Consider the following 19,433-nt stretch of genomic DNA (forward strand, 5'->3'; position numbering starts at 1 on the left):
TCGGCCTGGGGGCGGGCCCGCGCTCCGCGCCTGCGTAGCGAGCGCCGCCTGCCCCGGCGGGCTTTCCCCTGCTCTCCGCCCCACTTCTCGGCTGGCTCCCGGCGGGCCCCGCGCGGGGTGGGAGCACGAGACCCGGCGGGCGGGCCTGGAGGAGGGGTGGGAATCGGCCGGGGCGGAGCGCGCGTGCGCGAGAGGGGCGGGGCGCACGTGTGAGGGAGTGGGCGGGGCGCCAAAGCTCCGCCCGCCGCGCGTGCCGCCCTTTTCAGGACCTGGGTGCGGGGAACCTGTGGATCGTGTTCTCCGGTCTCAGTTTCCCTTCTACAGCAGCGTGCTAGACGCTTTCCCCCGTCCTGGGCCGGAAGGCTGGGATGCGCCCCACTGTCACCTTCCCCAGGGGCAAAGGCTGGGGGTCCCTTCCCCGGAGAGTGACCGGGGGGGGGCCGGGGTCACTGCCCGTGGGGTGAAGGTGTGGGGCCGGGAGGTTTCTTCCCCGGGGTAGAAGGCAGGGGGCCGGGCCGGGGTCATTGCTCGCGGAGTGAAGACGGAGGGTGAGGGGTGGTCTCTTCCCCGGGGGCGAATGCGGGGGACCAGGGTCACAGCCCAGGAGGTGAAGGTGGGCGCCGCGCTCCGCGCGTGGGGCGCAGTAGTAACTGCGGGTAACGAGCGCTTCCGGCGCGTCAGCCGCTAAATATAAGGTGCTGAGCGCATCTTCTCTTTTAATCCGCCCCTCCCCCCAAATCTGCGGCGGCGTTCCGCGTCCCTTAAAATAAATCCCAGCCGGCCACCAGGGCCTCCGAGACCCGCCTGACCTGGCCTGCTTGCCGCTTTGCCCGGCTCCGGCTCGGAGGCCTCGCTGTGGAGAAACGGGCCGCCCCCTCCTGTTCGCCAGACCCCCTTCTTGCCTGCACAGCCCTTTGCTCGATTGGTGATTATGTCTGCGCTTGCTTTCTGCCTGTCTCTCCCTCTTGACCTCAGATCAGCGACTAGTATTAGGTCCTGAAAAAAACTTGGTGAGTGGTGACCAGCATTTTATAAAAATGAAACAATGAGAGAGGGCATCTCACAGTGAGTGCTCTTGCTCTGTGAAGCATTTATTTCACTTACACGTATTTAAGTGGGTACTTGATCAAGATGCAAAGTGTATTTCTTACAATAAGTGGCAGACGAAAAATGAAAGCCGCTGCAGAGAACACCTTACGGCAACCTGCACATAGGCTCTGACTCCCCATTTTACAGAGGAAACTGAGACCCAGCACAGGACAGCTGCCCCGCCTGCCCTTTGTGAATCCCCCCATTCCACCAGCACCCGGCAACAGTAAGAGAACAGTATTGGGTTGGAGAAAAGGGAGCACAGAAGGAGCAGACGAGAAGATGGAAAAGTCTTCTAAATATATCTGCCGAGATTTACCAGTGCATCTCTGCTCCTGGAGAATCGCGTTGGTGAGGAGAGGGTGGACAGCGTGGCCCCAGGGTTAGCCCAGCTCCAGTCAGAGAGGTCTCCAGGCATCGGGGCATCCTGCCCTTGGACAGGAGACAGGACTCTCCCTCAGCACAACGCAGTCTTCCCCAGGGTGCACCTGTGTGGCGTTGGTGCCACCCCAGGTCTCCTGACCACCTCAGCGACCATCTGGCCTTGTGGTCCCCCTGTACAGCAGAGTTCTTCCCCCCCCACCACCACTTCCCAGGTCCAGAACACGACTTGCCTAAGGTCACAGGTTCTGTGCCTCGGAACTCTCGCCACAATCTTCTGTGTGTGCTGGAGGTGGGGACGCGCTCCTCACCAACTGGAGCCGATTCTACCTTGGAAGGGGGAGCTGGGTCCTGAGCTCCAGGATCAGGGCAGGGGGCAGTTCCCGGAGACCTCTGAGAGCCCACTGGGCCCCCGGGTGTACAGCTGGGTGGTTCCCTGAGGACATCAGTCACTGCAAATGCCCGGGCAGGGCAGAGGCTAAAAATATACGTGGCGCACAGGTCCAGGAAGGCTGGCCCTGCCACTCATTCCTTGGTGTCCTGCCCAAAGTGGAGGGCACTTGTGAAAGGTCTGAGAGGGGGAGCAGTTGTGTGGAGCCTCAACTTGGCCCGGGAGTCCACTGGTGTGGTCTGTTCTCCGTGCGAGGGCACACCCCTCCCTGAACAGCACCTCCACCCTAAACAGCTGTCCACAGTGCCCACCCGCTCGGTCATCACCAAGCCTTAGACTCCTGAGCCTGGGGATGTAGAGAGGGGAGCTGAGAAGCCGAAAAACCCTGGGCAGGTTGGACTCCCTGCCTCAGTTTCTCCTTTTGCCAGATTGAGAAGACAGCTGTCCTGCCCATCTCACTGCTGGATGTGAGGACCCCAGAAGATAATGCCTGTGATGGGCTTTTGAGAGGCGCTAGGGGCTCGTGCATGGGAGACGGTGGTCCCTGCAGAGGACCACAGAAGCGGCTGGCCGGCTTTCCACTGTACCCATGAGCCACGTACCAAGCCCTGTGTGTTCGGAGGACAGCGTCCCTTATTAAGGACGGGTGTGAAGATAAGGACCCAGGACCCGGCCTGGGGTTCCATCGCAGCCCGTGTCCTGTAGCAGGTGAGGGGCATGTGGCCACAGAAGGCCACTTTGTGACTGATGTGAACCTGAGAAAGAATGATGGGCCCAGCCACTGATTTCACAGGTATCATTGCTTAGTAGGAGCAAAACAAAACAGGTGAGTTGATTCAAAGAGGTATTAGTAACAGATAGGTGGACACAGATAAAACAGAAATCGAGTCTGGGGTCTGAAGCAGGGGGTGTGCCAGCAGGGTGGGACCTTGCCTGTCCCCTCCTCTCCTTCGGGCCCTAACGCACAAGAGGGGCGGATGTCCACCCGCTAGGAGGGAGCCTTTGCCCGGAGAGAGCGAGGAGCCAGGAGGAAGCTGAGGGTTACAGTCGGGCTGGGCGGCAAGGGCAAGACTGGCTTTGAAGGTGACCCGTACCAGGAGCCGTTCATGCAGGTCACAGGGCTGGGAGGCCCGGGCGGCTGTGTTCAGGGCCTCTGTGGTCAGGGAGTAAAGACAAGAAAAGCAGGGTTGATGCCACACGGCCAGGAATTCTCCCCGAGGTCTCTGCTCTCTGTGAATCCAGTGGGAATCCATCCCCGTCCCCGGGGCCTGCAGGGCTGTTTTCCCTGGAGGCTCCGTGAGCACCGCTGGCTTGAGGTTCATGCATCTTTGGACCCCCCTCCTCTCCTCGCCCTTCTCCTTTACCCTTTCATTCCTTTTCCGTCTCCCTCTCCTCCCCCTCCCCCTTCCTTACCTCCGCTCCTCGCCTCCCCCCGCCGGCCGCCCACCCAGCTGAGCCTTCCGGTGATGAGGCGTGCTGTGGGGAGTAAACAGGAGTGCGTTAGGACCCAGACCCAGCTGAGCAGCCTCAGCCCACCTTTCCAGGCCTGGCCGGGTGGGAGAGGTAAGCCAAGTTGATGGGACTCTGGCAGCCCCAGACACTAGGTCCCCAAGTGTCAGATTCTAACATGGCGGCCCTTCAGAAATACAGAGAGAAAACACTTAGAGAACATCCTGGGAACAGGAAGATGGACGGGCCAGTCGGCTTTCCTCTCCTGGTGACGATTAAGCCCCTCGATACTGAGGGCTTTAAGAGCTCAGGAACAGCTTAGGGTGCACATTCCTGGGACCCCTTAGCCACCTTCACCACCCAGGGCCGGTCAGGCAGACGTGGCTGGCATCCTGGCCCCAGAGCCTCCTGGCTGTGCCTCTAGCATGAAAAGTGGGGCCCAGGTTGTGCCTCGTGCTGTGAGGATGGAAGGTGCAAGCGAGCTGTTTGCACCAGGCCAGCGTGTGGGAGGGACCCTCGTAACCCCTCATCCTGGGTCACCAGCGTCCGCTTGCATGTGTGGGGCCTCCCTGAGCAGGGTGATAGGAAAGGTAGCTAGCGACCGGGGCCTACCACACACACAGGGAGGGTTGAGGGAGGCTGCGGTCCCCTGGGCCCTGAGCATCCCCAGCTGGGCCCACCCTCACCCATCCCACAAGGCCCTCCTCACCCCTTCCCTCTGCCTGGGCTCCCTCACCGCCTCATTTAGGGAAGAAGAGGTGTCCAGGTCAGAGAGTCAGTGGTGAGGGTTTGGCTCCCCTGCGCCAGACCGGCAGGGGTGGCTGCTGAGAGCAGAAGTGGGACAAGACGGGTTTCAAAGGGGAGAAGGAAACTGCCCAGAGGCAGAGCACACGGGGGCCGCTCCTGGTTCCTCCCGCCTCCCCGTCTGCTATGTGCCCTGGGCGTCTCCTCCGGCCAGCTTCTCCTGGGGCAGGGTGCCGTCAGCCACGGTGACGGGGAGGCCAGCGGCTCAGGGTGACCTGCCCTCACACCCTAAGAGCTTCCACGCTGGCCTCGGGTTCTAGCGCAGAGCTTGGCACGAGGCAGGTGCACCATCGCTGTTTGGCTCACCTTGAAGGGGGCCACGAGAGGGCCCCGGACAGGGGCTCTGCCAGCGTTCCGTGCCAGCCGCCCGCACCTTGCCTCCTGGTGGGTCCCGAGAGGAGGTCGGAAAAGGGGGGTGGGCAGTGGGGAAGGGGACTGTAGGGCCCCCTGTGTTCCCCTGAGCGCACTACCCGCACAGTCGGGGTCGTTTATATTTATCGACAGAAGATCCCTATAAGGGCCCAATGGTGATGCGCGTATCTCTTTGGCAGCAGACGCTCACCGGAGCGTTTTCACAGCAGAGCTGGAGACCCCCACGACCCGTGACCTCTAGCAGGAGACTGGGTCAGCCTGGGCACCGCACGTGAGCAGACCGTGGCCGCACAGACAGGGCCACGAGGGAAAGACACACAGAGAACAAATGCCCTGTACAGAGTCACAGGTCCCCGCAACGTACACAGGCTGTTAGAGGTGAGGATGGCGGCCCCCCGGGGCCTAAGGGTGAGGAGACCAGCCTGGGCTAGATGCTCAGCCAGGGTCACACGGCCACTGAGTGGCCAACCTGGGATTCCGATCTGAGTCTCAGGCTGCTGACCCGGACACCCTGCCTCGTGGTGCTCCCTGCTCAGCCTCGGGGGAGATACCAGATGCGGCTTCTTCCTTCAAGGAACGCACGCTGTACAGGTGCCCCAGCTGCAGACTGTCCTGAGGCTGCAGCTGGGCGCTGCGGGGAGAGTTCCTTCACCTTGTCCTCTCTTGACCCCATGCAAAGGATGCAGGATGCGTCCCAGGGAGTTGCCCCAGTAACCCAAAGGCCTACCCAGGGAGCATCCTAGGATGTGAACTCCAACTCAGCTGCAAGGCTGGGCGCTTGTCTTTGCACCTGCCTGATGGTGCACGAGTGCCAGCCTGGCAGAACCGCAGCCCCCAGGAATGGAGTCGTGTAAATAAAGAAGTGGGGGACTTTCCTGGTGGTCCAGTGGTTAAGACTCCACATTCCCAACGCAGGGGGCCCAGGTTCGATCCCTGGGCAGGGAACTAGATCCCGCATGTCACAACTAAAAGTCCGCATGCTGCAACTAAAAGATCCTGCACGTGGCAACGAAGATCCGCATATTAAATATTAAAAATTAAATATTTAATATTTTAAATATTTAAAATTTAATATTTAATATTTTAAATATTAAAATTAAAAAAATAAAATAAAGAAGTGGTAGAGACAGTCCAGCCCTCCCAAAGCCTGTGGTCCCCTGGCAGTGCTCGGGAGCCAACGTGAGGACCCCTCGTCTGCGTACTGACATTCTCACCTGGCGAGAGGCTGGAGTGTGGATGGAAGGCATCCTGCCGGGCACACGGGTGTTTTTGCAAGTGTGAAGGTCCACCCTGTGAACACCATACACCTTCCGTTCTGTGGCTGCCTTAACCCCCCGAACGCAAAGGCTCGGTGGCCAAGCCTGGGCACCGAGGCAGACGCTTGTCATGATGCGGACGCCCTCGGACGGGCGGGGGCGTGTGTGGCAGAAGGGGCAGCATGCGGGCCGGGCTGAGAAGCGGTCTCTCCTCCAGGAAGATGCCTCAGTCCAGAGCTGCTTCCAGATTTTCCAGGAGGTTTCAGCAGCTGGACGGGGCGGACGGCACCAAAAACACATTGCCATGGCTCGTGTTGCTCATACAAGCGATCGCAGACCTCCGGAAGTACATATTTGTCTTTCCCAAGCAGCAAACATGAGAACCACCTTTGCCTTGGGAGTCTCCCTGGGTTCGGGGACGTGTTTTCACAAATGGCGTTTACCACGCTCCCTGGAATCTCGGGGCCAGCAGTGCCGAGTCTGATCTCTCTCCGCGCTGGGCTGGACTGAACTCACGCTTATTCGTTCATTTATTTGTTTACTTAGCAACATTATTGAGGTATTATTTACATACCATAACATTCACCCATTTAAGGTGTTCAGCTCAGTGGTGTTTAGGGTAGTCACAGAATTGTGCAGCCATCACCACTGTGTAATTCCAGAACATTCCAATCACAACTCCCGAAACCCTAGAGCCACTAGCGGTCACTCCCCACCGCCCTGTCCCCCAAGGCCCAGGTAAGCACGATGGATTTGCCTGTTCTGGACATTTCCCATTCATGGAATCATACACTACGTGGTCTTTTGTGACTGGCTCCTTTCACTATGCATACGTTTATGAATGTTTTCAAGGCTCATCCAGGTTGCAGCATGTATGAGTACTTTGTTTCTTTCTGTAGCTGAATAACATTCTGTTGTATGCTGGTGTTTACGTGTTCATCGGTTGATGGACATTTGGTTTGTTTCCACCTTTCAGCTACTATGAATAATGCTGCTGTAAACATTGTGTACAAGGCTTTGTGTGGATGTATGTTTTCATTTCCCCCGGTATATACCTCGGAGTAGAATTGCCTGCTCATATGGTGAGTCTATGTTTAACATTGTGAGAAACCACCAGACGGTTTTCCAAAGTGGCTGCACGTCTTTATATTCCCACAGCAACGTGTGAGGGGAGCCTGGTCTTCGTCTGATGCTGTCTGGGGACAGGGTGTCCACGTCTCAGCAGGGCTGTTCCTTCATTTGGGGATGAAAGGCACTTCCCTGCTCAGAGGAGCGCCTTGGCACCAGGCGTCCACGTGCTCTGTCAGCAGTCACCCAAGGGGCCGACTTCCGTACTCAGATGAGCAGGGCAGATAGAGGTTTCTTTTACCACAGGCCTTGGGAGAGGACTGGCGGCCTGCTCCTGGGAAAGCTGCGCTGGGGTTGCTGCACAAGCAGCCAGCCTTTTATCCCAGTCAGTCATGTAGCACAGGGGTCCCCGACCCCCGGGCCGTGGACCAGTATTGGTCCGCGCCTGTCAGGAACCAGGCCGCACAGCGGGAGGTGAGCGGCGGGCGAGTGAGTGAGGCTTCATCTGCCGCCCCCCCATCACTCCCCATCGCTCGCATTACCGCCTGAGCCATCCCCCCGTCCCCTGCCGTCCGTGGAAAAATTGTCTTCCGTGAAACCGGTCCCTGGTGCCAAAAAGGTTGGGGACCGCTGATGTAGCACAGGAGACGCAGGCCTTCAGCCTGGAGTCCCCAGACCTTACAGCTCCAGGTCTTCAGGCCTGTGGTCACCATCCCTGCCCTGATACAAGCAGACCTCAGAGATGTTGTGGGTTCCGTTCCAGACCACCGCAATAAAGCAGATATCACAATAAAGTGAGTCATGAATTTTTTTGGTTTCCCAGTGCGTATAAAAGTTACTTTTACGCTGTAGTCTATTAAGTGTGCAGTGGCATTGTGTCTGAAAAACATTGTACGTACCTTAATTTTAAAATAATGCTGTTGGAAAAATGGTGCGATAGACTTGCTAAATGCAGGGTTCCCACAAAACTTGTTTGTGAAAAATGCAATATCTGCAAAGTGCAATAAAGCAAAGCATAATAAAACAAGGTATGCTTGTAGAATGCAAACTATGCATTCTAATTTCTGCAGAGAAAAATAAGGCCCATGCAGCAAACACCTTGAAGGAGTGCTCAGAGAAAAAACAAGAACAGCAAGTGAAATTCACAGTTGAGTGTGTGCTGGGCATCGTGCTGAGCAGTGTACACGCACACGTCTGATGTTTGAAGCAGCGCTCTGGGTGGGGCTCTATAATCATCCCATTTTACAGACAGGAGGACGAGGATGAGGGCAGGTAAGGAACGTACCTAGCATCCTAGCAGAGCCAGGTGCAAACGCAGGTTGGGGACGCCCTGGCCTCCAGCATGCTATTACACATCCTCCCCAAATATTTGCTGAGCTAATAAACCAACCCTCCCTGGCCGTCCTGCTTGTCATCACATAAAGGCCAAGTGCGAGAGTCTCCAGGAAGAAAGTGCTGAGACAAGTAAAGGTACAAAGGGTTTAAGGGGGTGGGGGTAACACCTGTGAGGGGAAGAGTGGAGGAAGTCAGCTTGGGCTGGGACCTGACCAGGTCTGCCTGCCGAGCAGGAGCTCTGGGGTCCAGGGGAGGAGTCTCACGTGGGGCAGAAATGGCCAGGCCTTCGGACCACGGCCTTGCTCGGGCTGACTGGGGCCACCCTGAGAAGGGCACCACCTCAGTGAAATCTGAGGCGGACCCTAAGCCTCTAAGGGCTGTGGGCAGTCCGCTAGCCCCGCTCCTGTGCTGGGCGGTGAGTCTCTTTTGGAAGGGAGATCTGTGTGACCACAGCCCACCCCTTGTGCCCACAGGTTCCCTCCCTTGCACGTGGGGGGCTCCTCCAGGGGTACCCCAGCCTCTCTTCCTGGGGGAGACTTAGAAGAGGGAGGGAGGGAGGTGGGCGAGGCCCTGCCGCTGCAGCGGGTCTCGGGGCCCCTCCACTCTCCAGCCTACAGCCCTCCTCAGCTGTCACCTCTGCAGATCTCGGGGGCCTTCCTGGAGTGGGAGCCATGTCCTCGTTCAGGAGAGTCTGAGCCCCTGGTTACTGGACCCTCTAGGGCTGGGGTGCTGCTCTGTCCATTCACGGTAAGAGTCACCACAGCGCCAGGAGCGCCCTCAGCCCCACCGGTCTTGGCAATATGTGCTGGCCGAGCCTTGCAGCCTACACTGTAACTTAATTCTGACAGGCCTGGTGGCCCGGAGAGGGTTTGGGGACAGTCACCTGTTGCCTTATGGGGGAGAGACTTCTGTATCGTCTCCCCCGGGGCCGGCTGGCTCTAGCTGGGGAGGGGGGCCGCGTCTGCAGGCTCAGGTGGCTAAAGGCCTCTGAGGAATCAACTTCTGCATGCACACACTCAGGTCTCCACCCCCTGGGGTCCCCAGGGGTCCCAAGCAGGGTCCTGACATCGGCGTAGCAGTCCTGCCTCGGCTGAGCAATCAACCATCTGTGAAGTTCAGCCACTCTGGCCACCATGTCTGAATGTGAGCTTGAGTTTTTTCTGCTTCACCGCCTGAGTTTCTTTGAAGCTGCTAATGAGACTGCTGGCTCCCACACATGGCTCTCAATTGTTTAACTGCCCTCAGCTTGTCATTATCGTCTCTAAGTCAGTGCGACTTAGTCAACGACCCTCCGGTTCCATCTTCCCCCTACCCCCCTACCCCCGCTCCTCTGCCTTTCAAGCAACCAAATCAGTTTGGATCATGACACGGGGCAGACTGCTGGCCAGTGCAGCCCCTGCTACCAGCTCCGTCCCCCAAGTCATCCCCAGGGAAAGTGTTAGCAGTTGGGCCCCGGGCCAGGGATGGGCCTCCCTCACTGCCCCGGCGGTGAGCGGTCCAGTCCGCAGCTCCATCCTGCTGCCTGCTTTCTTGGACCGCTCCACTCCGAGTCCCAGCTTGTTCTCCAGGAAGTAGATGCTGAGGCGGAGGTCTCTTGGGAAGAAACACCTTCAAGGGGGAAAAGGGAGGCAGCAGGATCGGGCAGGAGGGACCACGGACCGCGATGTGCCAGCCCAGAGGGCAGCTCCGGAGCACCTGCCCATTGGAGGGGTCCCACGCTGAGCAGAAATAGGTGTCCTCATCCCACCTACCGCCTTGCTGGCAGTCGCGGGGATCACCCGAGAAGAGTGTGACCTGGGCTTGAAGCTAATGGCTGGAGGCTCCCAGTCAGGTCACCCTGCTTCTTGCAGCTGGGCCGTGGTCCTTTCCTGGAGGGGCGCTGAGCAGCACATCTCCGCATCTGCACAGAGACGGCGTCAGTGTTCGTGGAATCCATCCCTTCCGCGGAGAGCCCTCAGCACTGTCACCTTGGGCTGTTTTGTGGAGAGTATCATACTCCCTCTGGGAGACTGGCATGGTCCTGGCCCTTTTCTGCGAAACTGGGCCCCACCCAGATGTTGAGCATCTTTTCATGTTCTTATCGGTCATTTGTATATCTCCTTTGGAGAAATGTCTATTCATATCCTTTGCCCATTTTTAAATTGGGTTATTTGTCTTTTTATTATTGAGTTGTGATAGTTCTTCATATATTCTAGATACAAGTGTGATTTGAACTTTTTCTTCCTCTGTCGGTTTTTTCATGTTCTTGATGTCTTCTGAAGCACAAAAGTTTAAAATTTTGAGGATGTCGAATTTATCTTTTTTGCTGTTGTTGCTTATGCTTTTGGTGTCATATCAAAAGAGCCATGGGGCTTCCCTGGTGGTGCAGTGGTTGAGAATCCGCCTGCCAATGCAGGGGACACGGGTTCGAGCCCTGGTCTGGGAAGATCCCACATGCCGCGGAGCAACTGGGTCCGTGAGCCACAATTGCTGAGCCTGCGCGTCTGGAGCCTGTGCTCCGCAGCAAGAGAGGCCGCAATGGTGAGAGGTCCGCGCACCGCGATGAAGGGTGGCCCCCGCTCGCCGCAACTAGAGAAAGCCCTGGCACAGAAACGAAGACCCAACACAGCCAAAAATAAATAAATAAATAAATTAAAAAAAACAAAAACAAAAAAAAAGTACCGATGACTGAGCCGCACCCCGCAGCAATTAAAAAAAATAATAAAAAAAAAGAGCCATCACCTAATCCAAGGTCTATATGTATATTTTCTTCTAAAAGTTTTACAGTTTTTGCCCTCACATTTAGGTCTTTGATCAATTTTGAGTTAATTTTTGTGTCGAGTGTGAGAGAGGGATCTAGCTTCTTTCCTTTCCATGTGGGTATCCAGTTTTCCCAGCATGATTTGTTGAAAAACCTGTCCTTTCGTCATTGAATCATCATGGCACCCTTCTGAAAAATCATTTGACCATACATGTGAGGGTTTATTTCTGGGCTCTCTATTCTACTCCAGCTGGTCTATGTAACTCTCCATATGCCAGTACTGCTCTGTCTTGATTACTGTAGTTTTGTAGTAAGTTTGAAATTGGGAAGTGTGAGTGCTCCAACTTTGTTCTTCTTTTCCAAGATTGTTTTGGCTATTCTGAATCTCTTGAATTTCCATATGAATTTAAGGATTCATTTGTCAATTTCCACAAAGAAGCCACCTGGGAGTTTGATAAGGATTGTATTGAGTCTGATATACAAGTGGTATCAGGGAAACGCAAATGAAAATCAATTTGGGGAGTACCACCATCTTAATGATATTCAGTCTTCCAATCCCTGAACATGGGATATTTTTCCATTTATTTAGGTCTTCTTTAATTTCTTTCAACAATGTATTGTAGTTTTCAGAATATATGTTTTGCACTTCTTTTGTTAATTTACTCATAAATATTCATGGGATTGCTTACTTACTTTCATTTTTGTTTTGTTCATTGCTTCTATATAGAAATACAACTGAGGGGCTTCCCTGGTGGCGCAGTGGTTGAGAATCTGCCTGCCAATGCAGGGGACACGGGTTCGAGCCCTGGTCTGGGAAGATCCCACATGCCGCGGAGCGGCTGGGCCCGTGAGCCACAATTACTGAGCCTGCGCGTCTGCAGCCTGTGCTCCGCAACAGGAAAGCCTGCGATAGTGAGAGGCCCGCGCACCCCGATGAAGAGTGGCCCCCACTTGCCACAACTAGAGAAAGCCCTCGCACAGAAACGAAGACCCAACACAGCCATAAATAAATAAATTAAAAAAAAAAAAGAAATACAACTGATTTTTTGTATATTGATCTTGTCCTGCAACCTTGCTGAACTTGTTTACTAGTTCTAATAGTTTTCTAGTTGTGTCTTTAGAAGTTTCTGTATACAAGATCACATCATCTGCAAATAGTTTTCCTTCTTCCTTCCAATCTGGATGTCTTTTGTTTCATTTTCTCGCCTAATTGCCAGCCCAGTCCGCCGTTAGCTGTATTCCCAAAGAAATGTTTGTGTCACCAAAAGTCAAGTAGGGAACGTTCAGAGCAGCACTCTTCATAACAGCCCCAAACTGGAGCCCCCAGTGCCCGTCATCTGAAGAGTGGATACGTAGCCGGGTGTGTCCAACCATGGATCCTGCAGCAGTGAGCGTGGACCCTCTGCAGGGTGGCAACAACACAGATGAGCCTCACCTACCGCCGAGGGAGAGAAATGCCCACGCACAAGAGAACCCAGGTCCTCGGTAAGTTAAACGTAGACTCACCACGTGACCCAGCAATTCCACTCCAAGGAATATACCCAAGAGAAATGCAAACATATGTCCACACAAAACCCTGTGTGTGAAGCTTCACAGCAGCACTATTCCAAAAATGGAAACAACCCAACTGTCCACCAATGGATGGATGGATAAACAAAATGTGATCCATCCATGTAATGGAATATTATTCAGTCACAAAAGGGAATGAAGCACTGACACAGGCTACCACGTGGGTGAACCTCAAAAACAAGATGCTGAGTAGGGACTTCCCTGGCGGTCCAGTGGTTAAGACTCCCTGCTTCCACTGCAGGGGGCATTGGTTCGATCCCTGGCTGGGGAACTAGGAGCCTGCCTGCCGCATGGCACAGCCTAAAAATTAATAAAATAAAACATTTTTTTAAAAAAACGATGCTGAGTGAAGGAAGACAGACACAAAGGGAAGACACATACTGCATGATCCTATTTACGTGAAATGTCCAGAATAGGTAAATCCATAGGGACAGAATGTGGATTAGTGGTTGCCAGGGGCTGAGGAAATAGGAGGGTAGGGACTGACTGCTTACAGTTTTCCTTTCAGGTGAGGAAAACGTTCTGGAACTAGGTAAGGCTGATAGTTGCACAACATTGTGAATGCCACGAAGTTGTACACTGTAACAAGGTTGAAATGGTGACTTTTATGTTATGAGAATTTTACCACAATAAAAAATATTAACCCCCCACACCCCCAACACACACACACACAAAATAAAACACTGGGGAAACAAAAGACAGAAGTCTGTATAATTCCATTTACCTCAAGTCACCAACCTGGCTACAGGAATGCGTGATATTAGAAGTCAGGTGGCGGTCACTTGGGGGAGGGGTGGCTGGGTGGGGTGTCTCTGGGGTGCTGGGCACATTCTGCTCCTTGATCTGGTGCTGGTGACCTGGGTGTGTTTCGTTTGTGAAAATTCACTGAGTTGTGCACTTTCCAGTGTGTGTATTTTCCCTTAAGAACAAGTTAAGAGATGAAAAATCAAGCAGTGCTTCTCTTTTTTTAAATGATAAAAGAACAACACATCCATTTAAGAAAATAAATTGCAGAAAAAGCACAGAGGAGAAGGAAACTCCAAGGTCCCCATCACCTTTCCAGTCTTTTCCTGGAGAGCCTTGGGCCCCAGGGCAGCGGCCAGCACTGAGGCCTGAAGCTGGTGAGAACCAACGCTCTATGGTTTCTGGCAGATGGATCAAGTCGACTTGGTTCTGGTGAGCTGTGAGTCCACAGCCTGGGGCGCGCCTTCCCTCCTGGTCTCTGGGTCATGTCTTCCATGTTTCAAGTTCATGCTTTGGTTTTTCTCATGCCACTCAGGTTTATCACGGAGGGCCAGCGGGGCGTCAGGCTCCTCATGAGAAGATTCAACCTTTTTCTCTCTAGAGCTGGGCTATCCTTCCGCTCTATAAGCTTTAATAAAAATAGCATGTGGGTTCTTGGGGCAGGATGTTCATTTTGCAAACAGTTTCTGAATGGCACAACCCATTTTGATAAAATATGACTGTCAAAATGCATATTGGCATGAATTTGGGAAAGGTTTTTTTAAAAAAAATTTATTTGTTTATTTATTTATTTTTGGCTGCGTTGGGTCTTCATTGCCGCGCGTGGACTTTCTCTAGTTGCGGCGAGCGGGGGCTACTCTTCGTTGCGGTGCGCGGGCTTCTCATTGCCGTGGCTTCTCTTGTTGCGGAGCACGGGCTCTAGGCACACAGGCTTCAGTAGTTGTGGCTCGCGGGCTCTAGAGCACAGGCTCAGTAGTTATGGTGCACGGGCTTAGTTGCTCCGCAGCATGTAGGATCTTCCTGGACCAGGGATCGAACCCATGTCCCCGGCATTGGCAGGTGGATTCTTAACCACTGTGCCACCAGGGAAGTCCCAAAATGTAGAACGCTTTCAATGTCATAGGTCCATTTTTTGCTATAGATTTGCTATAGTATATTTAAATACAGTAAATCCCCCCACCATTCAATGTTATAATTTTGCTTTAAATAGACATGTATTTTAGAGAAATGAAGAGGAAAAATATTCTTTTATATTTGTTCAGGTATTTACCATTTCTGATGCTCTTCATTCTTTCCCGATGACCAAGTTTCTATCTGGTATCATTTTCCTTCAATCTGAAGAATTTCCTTTAGCATTTCTTGTAGTTTAGGTCTGCTGGTGATGAATTCTCTTAATTTTCTTGTATAGCAAAATATCTTTATTTACCCTCATTCTGGAAAGATAGTTTGAAAGTTTGACATTCTGCAAAAGGGTTCACGGACTTTCTTTCAATACTGAAAGGTGTTGGTCCACTTTCTTCTGGCCTCCATAGCTTCCGATGAGAAGTCAGCAGTGTCACTTCATTGCTCCTTGCATGAGATGTGTTGTTCTCCTGCAGCTACTCATAAGATTTTTCTCTTTACACCCAGCTTCCAACAGTTTGACTATGCTGTGCCTGTGCATAGTTTTCTTTGAGTTTATCTTAGTTGGGGATTGTGGAATTCTTCAAGCATGTAAATTTATGCCTTTCACCAAATATAGAAAATTCTGTAAATTATGTCTTCAAATACTCTTCAAATACTCTTTCCTGCCCTATTCTTTCCTCCCTTTTCGTGGTTTTAATTGCACAGATGTCAACATTTTGATTCTATACCAGAGATCCCTTATGCTCTTTTTATTTATTCCCCACTCCTTCCTTTTCAGACTGAATAAATTCTATTGATATACCTGCAAGTTCACTGATTTTTTTTCCTCTGTCATTCCACTCTTCTGTTTGGACCATTCAGTTAACTTTATGTTTAGGAAATTTTAACTTTCAGTTCTAGAATTTCCTTTTTAAGATATATTTTCCAGTTCCCTGCTGTGATTTATTTATTTATTTGTTTATTTATTTATTTTGGCCATGCCATATGGCATGCGGGATCCTAGTTCCCCAACCAGGGATCAAGTCTGTGCCCCCTCCAGTGGAAGCACGGAGTCTTAACCACTGGACCACTAGGGAAGTCCCAACTCTGCTGTGATTTTTCAAAAAATCTTTTCACTCGTTAAAAGCATATTTTTCTTTACATGAGTGATTATAATAGTTACTTTAAAATTTTCTTTCGCTAATTCCATCACCTGTGTCATATCAGGGATAAATTGCCCATACTTTTTTTTTTTTTGAGAATGGCTAAGATTCTCCTTTTCTTTGTTTAGTAACTTTAGACTGTGGCCTGGATATTGTGTTATTTTGTGTTGACCTTGGATTCTCTTATATTAACTCAAAGAGCATTGATTTGATTATTTCTGTGTTTGTGTTAGCAAATGGAAGATGACTTGGTGGGGCTCAGACAGCAAGTACTGTCCCTTGGACAGCAGCTCAGATCTCATCTCAGTTCTTTTATTCTTAGCCAAGATGCTTGGAGTCTACCCTATGCCTGTGTTCCAATGTCACCTGGAGATTTAGGCTCAGGTTACAAACAGAATTTGGGTCTCCCCTTCTCTCACTCCTTCCTTTCTGGGATGCCCCCAAATACTTTCCAGAGGGTGTCATTGCCCAAACTCTATCTCCTGGCTCTCAGGCCAGCAGGACTGCAGGTGTTTTGTTGGTGTTTATCTGCCCTGCATGGCATGGCCTGCCCTTAGGCTAGAAGCTGTGAAAGCAGGCAGCTCACTTGGCCGTTCTCTTCTTCCAGGGCTTCTCCTCTCCAGCACCTGCCTGTGCTCACTCTGGCTACTCCAGGTGAGCGTTATGTTGTCCAGAGTTCATAGTGCCGTCTGTGGCAGGTTAGTTCAGTAGGAGTTTACATACTGGCAATGGAAGCCTAGCGTGTCCATTTCTGTGCAGAGATCCTGCCTGGGATCTTAAAATCCATTTGCATCGATCTGTAGAGTATGTTGGGGGAGAAATGACATTTTTACAATACTGAGTCTTCCAATTCTTGAACGTGGTATATCCCTCCATGTAATTATTTTTTCTGTAATTTCTCTCAATTGTGTTTTACAATTTTTTGTCTATAGGTCTTGAGCTCTTTTTTGTTAGTTTTATATTAAGGTATTTGGTGACGCTGCTGCAAGCCAAGAATGCCTGGGGCCACCAGAAGCTGAAAGAGGCAGGAAGGATCCTCCTGGAACCTCCAGAGGGAGCGTGACCCTGCTGACACCTTGATTTTGGACTTCTGGTTTCTAGACCTGTGAGAATAAGTTTCTGTTGTTTTAAGCCCCCAAGTTTGTGATAATGTTACAACGGCCCTAAGAAATGAATGCACCTGCATTTACAATCAGTTATGTGTTCATCCTGGGACATGGATACCCTCTTGACTGCGGCACAGCCCGCTGAGTCTGCAGCGCTGAGGGCTGCCGGCTGGGGCAGGGAAGTCTGGTGAACCAAGACTCTGGGAACAGGGTAGGGCCACCAGCTGCCATCTAGCTGCCTGTCTTTTTTTTGAGATTGTTTTGTTGTGTTGTATTTCAGGCAGACAACAAAAGCATAGGAAATATAACAAACACTGCGTATCTTTCACACAGCCAGAGCAACACTGAAATTATTGACTCATGGTTATGTTTATCCTTATATTTAAGAGAGCGTGTCTGATGCTGTCTCCATTTTATTGAAAAGACAATATACTGCTTAATAAACCTTAAAGTCTCACACAGCTGCCGGCCTGGGAGGCTGCCTTTTTGCTCATGGCCTTGCACGTCTGCACCGCTGTAGGTGGCGAGGATGTACTGTTTTTGGGTTCTGCCGTTCTCACTTAACAAGAAACATTTTTCCCTGTTTAAACCTGGTGTTTATATTTACACTCATTTTCAGGCCCTTTTTTCTTTTCATGCTAGTTGGGATTTTTGTTTCAAACTACGGAAGTCACAGGGAAGCTGCTTGTTGAAACAAGTAAAACCACAGAGCGATATTCAAAGAAAATGCCCCAAGTCCCCAGGGTGGCCAAGGTTAACAGTTTGGTAGCGTCTCCCCGCCCTCCCATCGGGAGGAGGGGAGGAGCCACGTGGCTTCCGCCCCCACCCCCGCTCTCCAGGCGGGCCGTGCTCTGGAGGGCACCAGATGCGGGAGAGTGCCTAAGCGGTCGGTAGCTCCCACCTTCCCTGGGGGCGACCCCTCTGGAAGGAGAATTGGGCGGAGCGGGGTGGGGCGGGGAAGGCGGCGCACGGACGCTTCACCTCCCACACTTCCTGCAGGACTGGAGGGCGCCCCGGAGGACTCTGGGGGTGATGTCAGCACCACTGCGGCGCGGGGCGTTGGAGGGGTCCTGGCGGGCCTTCAGAGGACGCAGGAAGTCCCTGCACTGTGGGGAAGCAGGAGGGGCCTGAGATGGCACCACCTCCTCCCTTCACTGAAGATCTGAGTAACTACAGGGGCGGACGGGAGGGGGACCCCCTCCCCCGGGCCTCAGAACCCGGGGGTCACGGTCTCGCGGCAGCCAGTGATTTGCCCAGTAGCACGGCTGCTAACTCTTCTACCCTGACCCCGATCTGAGTGTTTTGAGTGTAGACTACAGTGTACACCTCTGTTTCCCACTATGGAGGTCGCACCCGGGGCCGAAGTCAGCTTGCTTTTGTTTGGCCCACCTGAACGTTTTCTAATGAGTTGTCAACATTAAAGATGATGAGATTTTACACGTAATTCCACAATTCTGCTCTTGCTCGAAAACCAGACTGTCCGCCCCCGCTGGGCTCAAAGAGCGGTGGGGATGGCGCGCAGGCACCCTGGGTACAAGGTCCCCCACCCCAGGTTTGTTCCACCCCTTTCCTTTCCTGCCTTCTGGGCACTCAAGTTCGGGTGCAAAATTCCGGTTCTCTCTTCGCAGGGTTTCCCCCTGACACTGTGGCCCGTGGAGGCCCCTTTCCAGGCTCCAACCGCCGCGTCCATTGTCTAAACCTGCCCCGTGAGCGGGGCTCGCGGGGGCCGGCGGGTTCTTTTGTTAGGCGGTTAGAAAAGATCATTTACGTGTCAACAGCTTCCCGCATTGTGCTGCGGTCCGTGTGACTGCGGCGCGGGCTCTTCAGCTGGAGCGAGGCCGGAGGCACCTCTCTGCGTCCCCCGCCCCCGCCCCCAAAAGGGAAGAGAACCACTAGGCATGTCCCAGAATACCATCTTTCGGTGAATAAACCCGAAAACACGCAGGAGAGAACTTTACGTGAATTCCTTCTACAGAGAAGGTGCTCGTAAGGTTATTTTAGATAACTTACTTCGTCAAAAGGATAGAACGGGAAATAAGGACCCGAAGAAGACCTCCAGGCTGGACGCTCCCTACGGGAGCTGCTGGTCCCGGCCGGCGCCACCATCTCACCCAGTAATTTACAGACACTCGTGTCCGGGGGCCGCGCCGCCGGAGAAGATGAGTCACCCTGGCGCGGCCCCGGGCGCCGACCCCCGCCCCGCCCCCGCCGCCCGAGCAGCGGCCCTCACGGCGCGAGACGCCGGGTCTCGGGCGGACCGAGGCGCCGGGCCGAGGGGCAGGCCAGCGCTCGCCCCGCCCGGTGCGCCGAGCTCCGGGTCTCGCGCCCGCCGGGCAGCAATGGCGCCGACGCCCAAACCGCCTCCCTGCCTCGGGCCCCGGCCCCAGCCCGCACCCTCCCGGGGCGCCGGGTCCCCGCGGGCGGCGACGGCGACTCCATAAGGGGCGTTGGGGTTCCGGGAGCACGGCGTCCCCGGCTCCCTCGCCTGCCCGCCCGGCTCTCCCGTCAGCTCCGCCCGCAGCCATTTTGGAGCGAGCGGAAACAAAGAGCCAGTCACCGCCGCCGCCCCCACCAGGTCCCGGCCGCGGTCCCCGCCCGTCTCGTCCTCCTGGCCTCCGGCCTCTAGACCGTCCGCCGGTCCGGACCCCCACGTCCCCGCCGGCCCAAGGGCGCCGTGCCCGCCACCAGCTACCCACCCGCCCGCCGAGCCCCGGCCGCCCTCCTGCGCACCGGCCTCTGCCGCTCGCAGCCATTGGCCGCACCTTTTAGGCGAGCGCCGCGGCCAATCGTGGGGCGCCGGGCGGCCGGGCGGGGGGCACCACGGCCAATGGCGAGGCGCCGGGCGGCGGGCGGGGGCGGGCG

The 19,433-nt window shown here is 53.8% G+C and overlaps 2 long non-coding RNA genes across 5 annotated transcripts; one reads left to right on the forward strand and one right to left on the reverse strand.

Annotated features, from left to right (window-relative positions):
* Window positions 1-109: 109 nt before the first annotated feature.
* Window positions 110-18,008, forward strand: LOC309644801. Of its 4 annotated transcripts, XR_014254608.1 has the most exons (5): window positions 110-2,687; window positions 3,313-3,424; window positions 4,669-7,604; window positions 7,881-8,274; window positions 11,613-18,008. It is a non-coding gene; the product is annotated as an uncharacterized lncRNA (long non-coding RNA). The 4 variants fall into 4 exon arrangements; XR_014254609.1 differs by lacking the exon at window positions 3,313-3,424 and having other exon boundaries at window positions 4,666-7,604; XR_014254610.1 differs by lacking the exon at window positions 3,313-3,424.
* LOC309644802 lies at window positions 13,966-19,300 on the reverse strand. The gene is made up of 2 exons (XR_014254612.1): window positions 18,582-19,300; window positions 13,966-16,262 (listed from the first exon to the last, which is right to left on the reverse strand). It is a non-coding gene; the product is annotated as an uncharacterized lncRNA (long non-coding RNA).
* Window positions 19,301-19,433: the final 133 nt, after the last annotated feature.

Source organism: Balaenoptera physalus (genome assembly GCF_965194825.1).
Source record: "Balaenoptera physalus genome assembly, chromosome: 16".
NCBI lineage: Eukaryota > Metazoa > Chordata > Mammalia > Artiodactyla > Balaenopteridae > Balaenoptera > Balaenoptera physalus.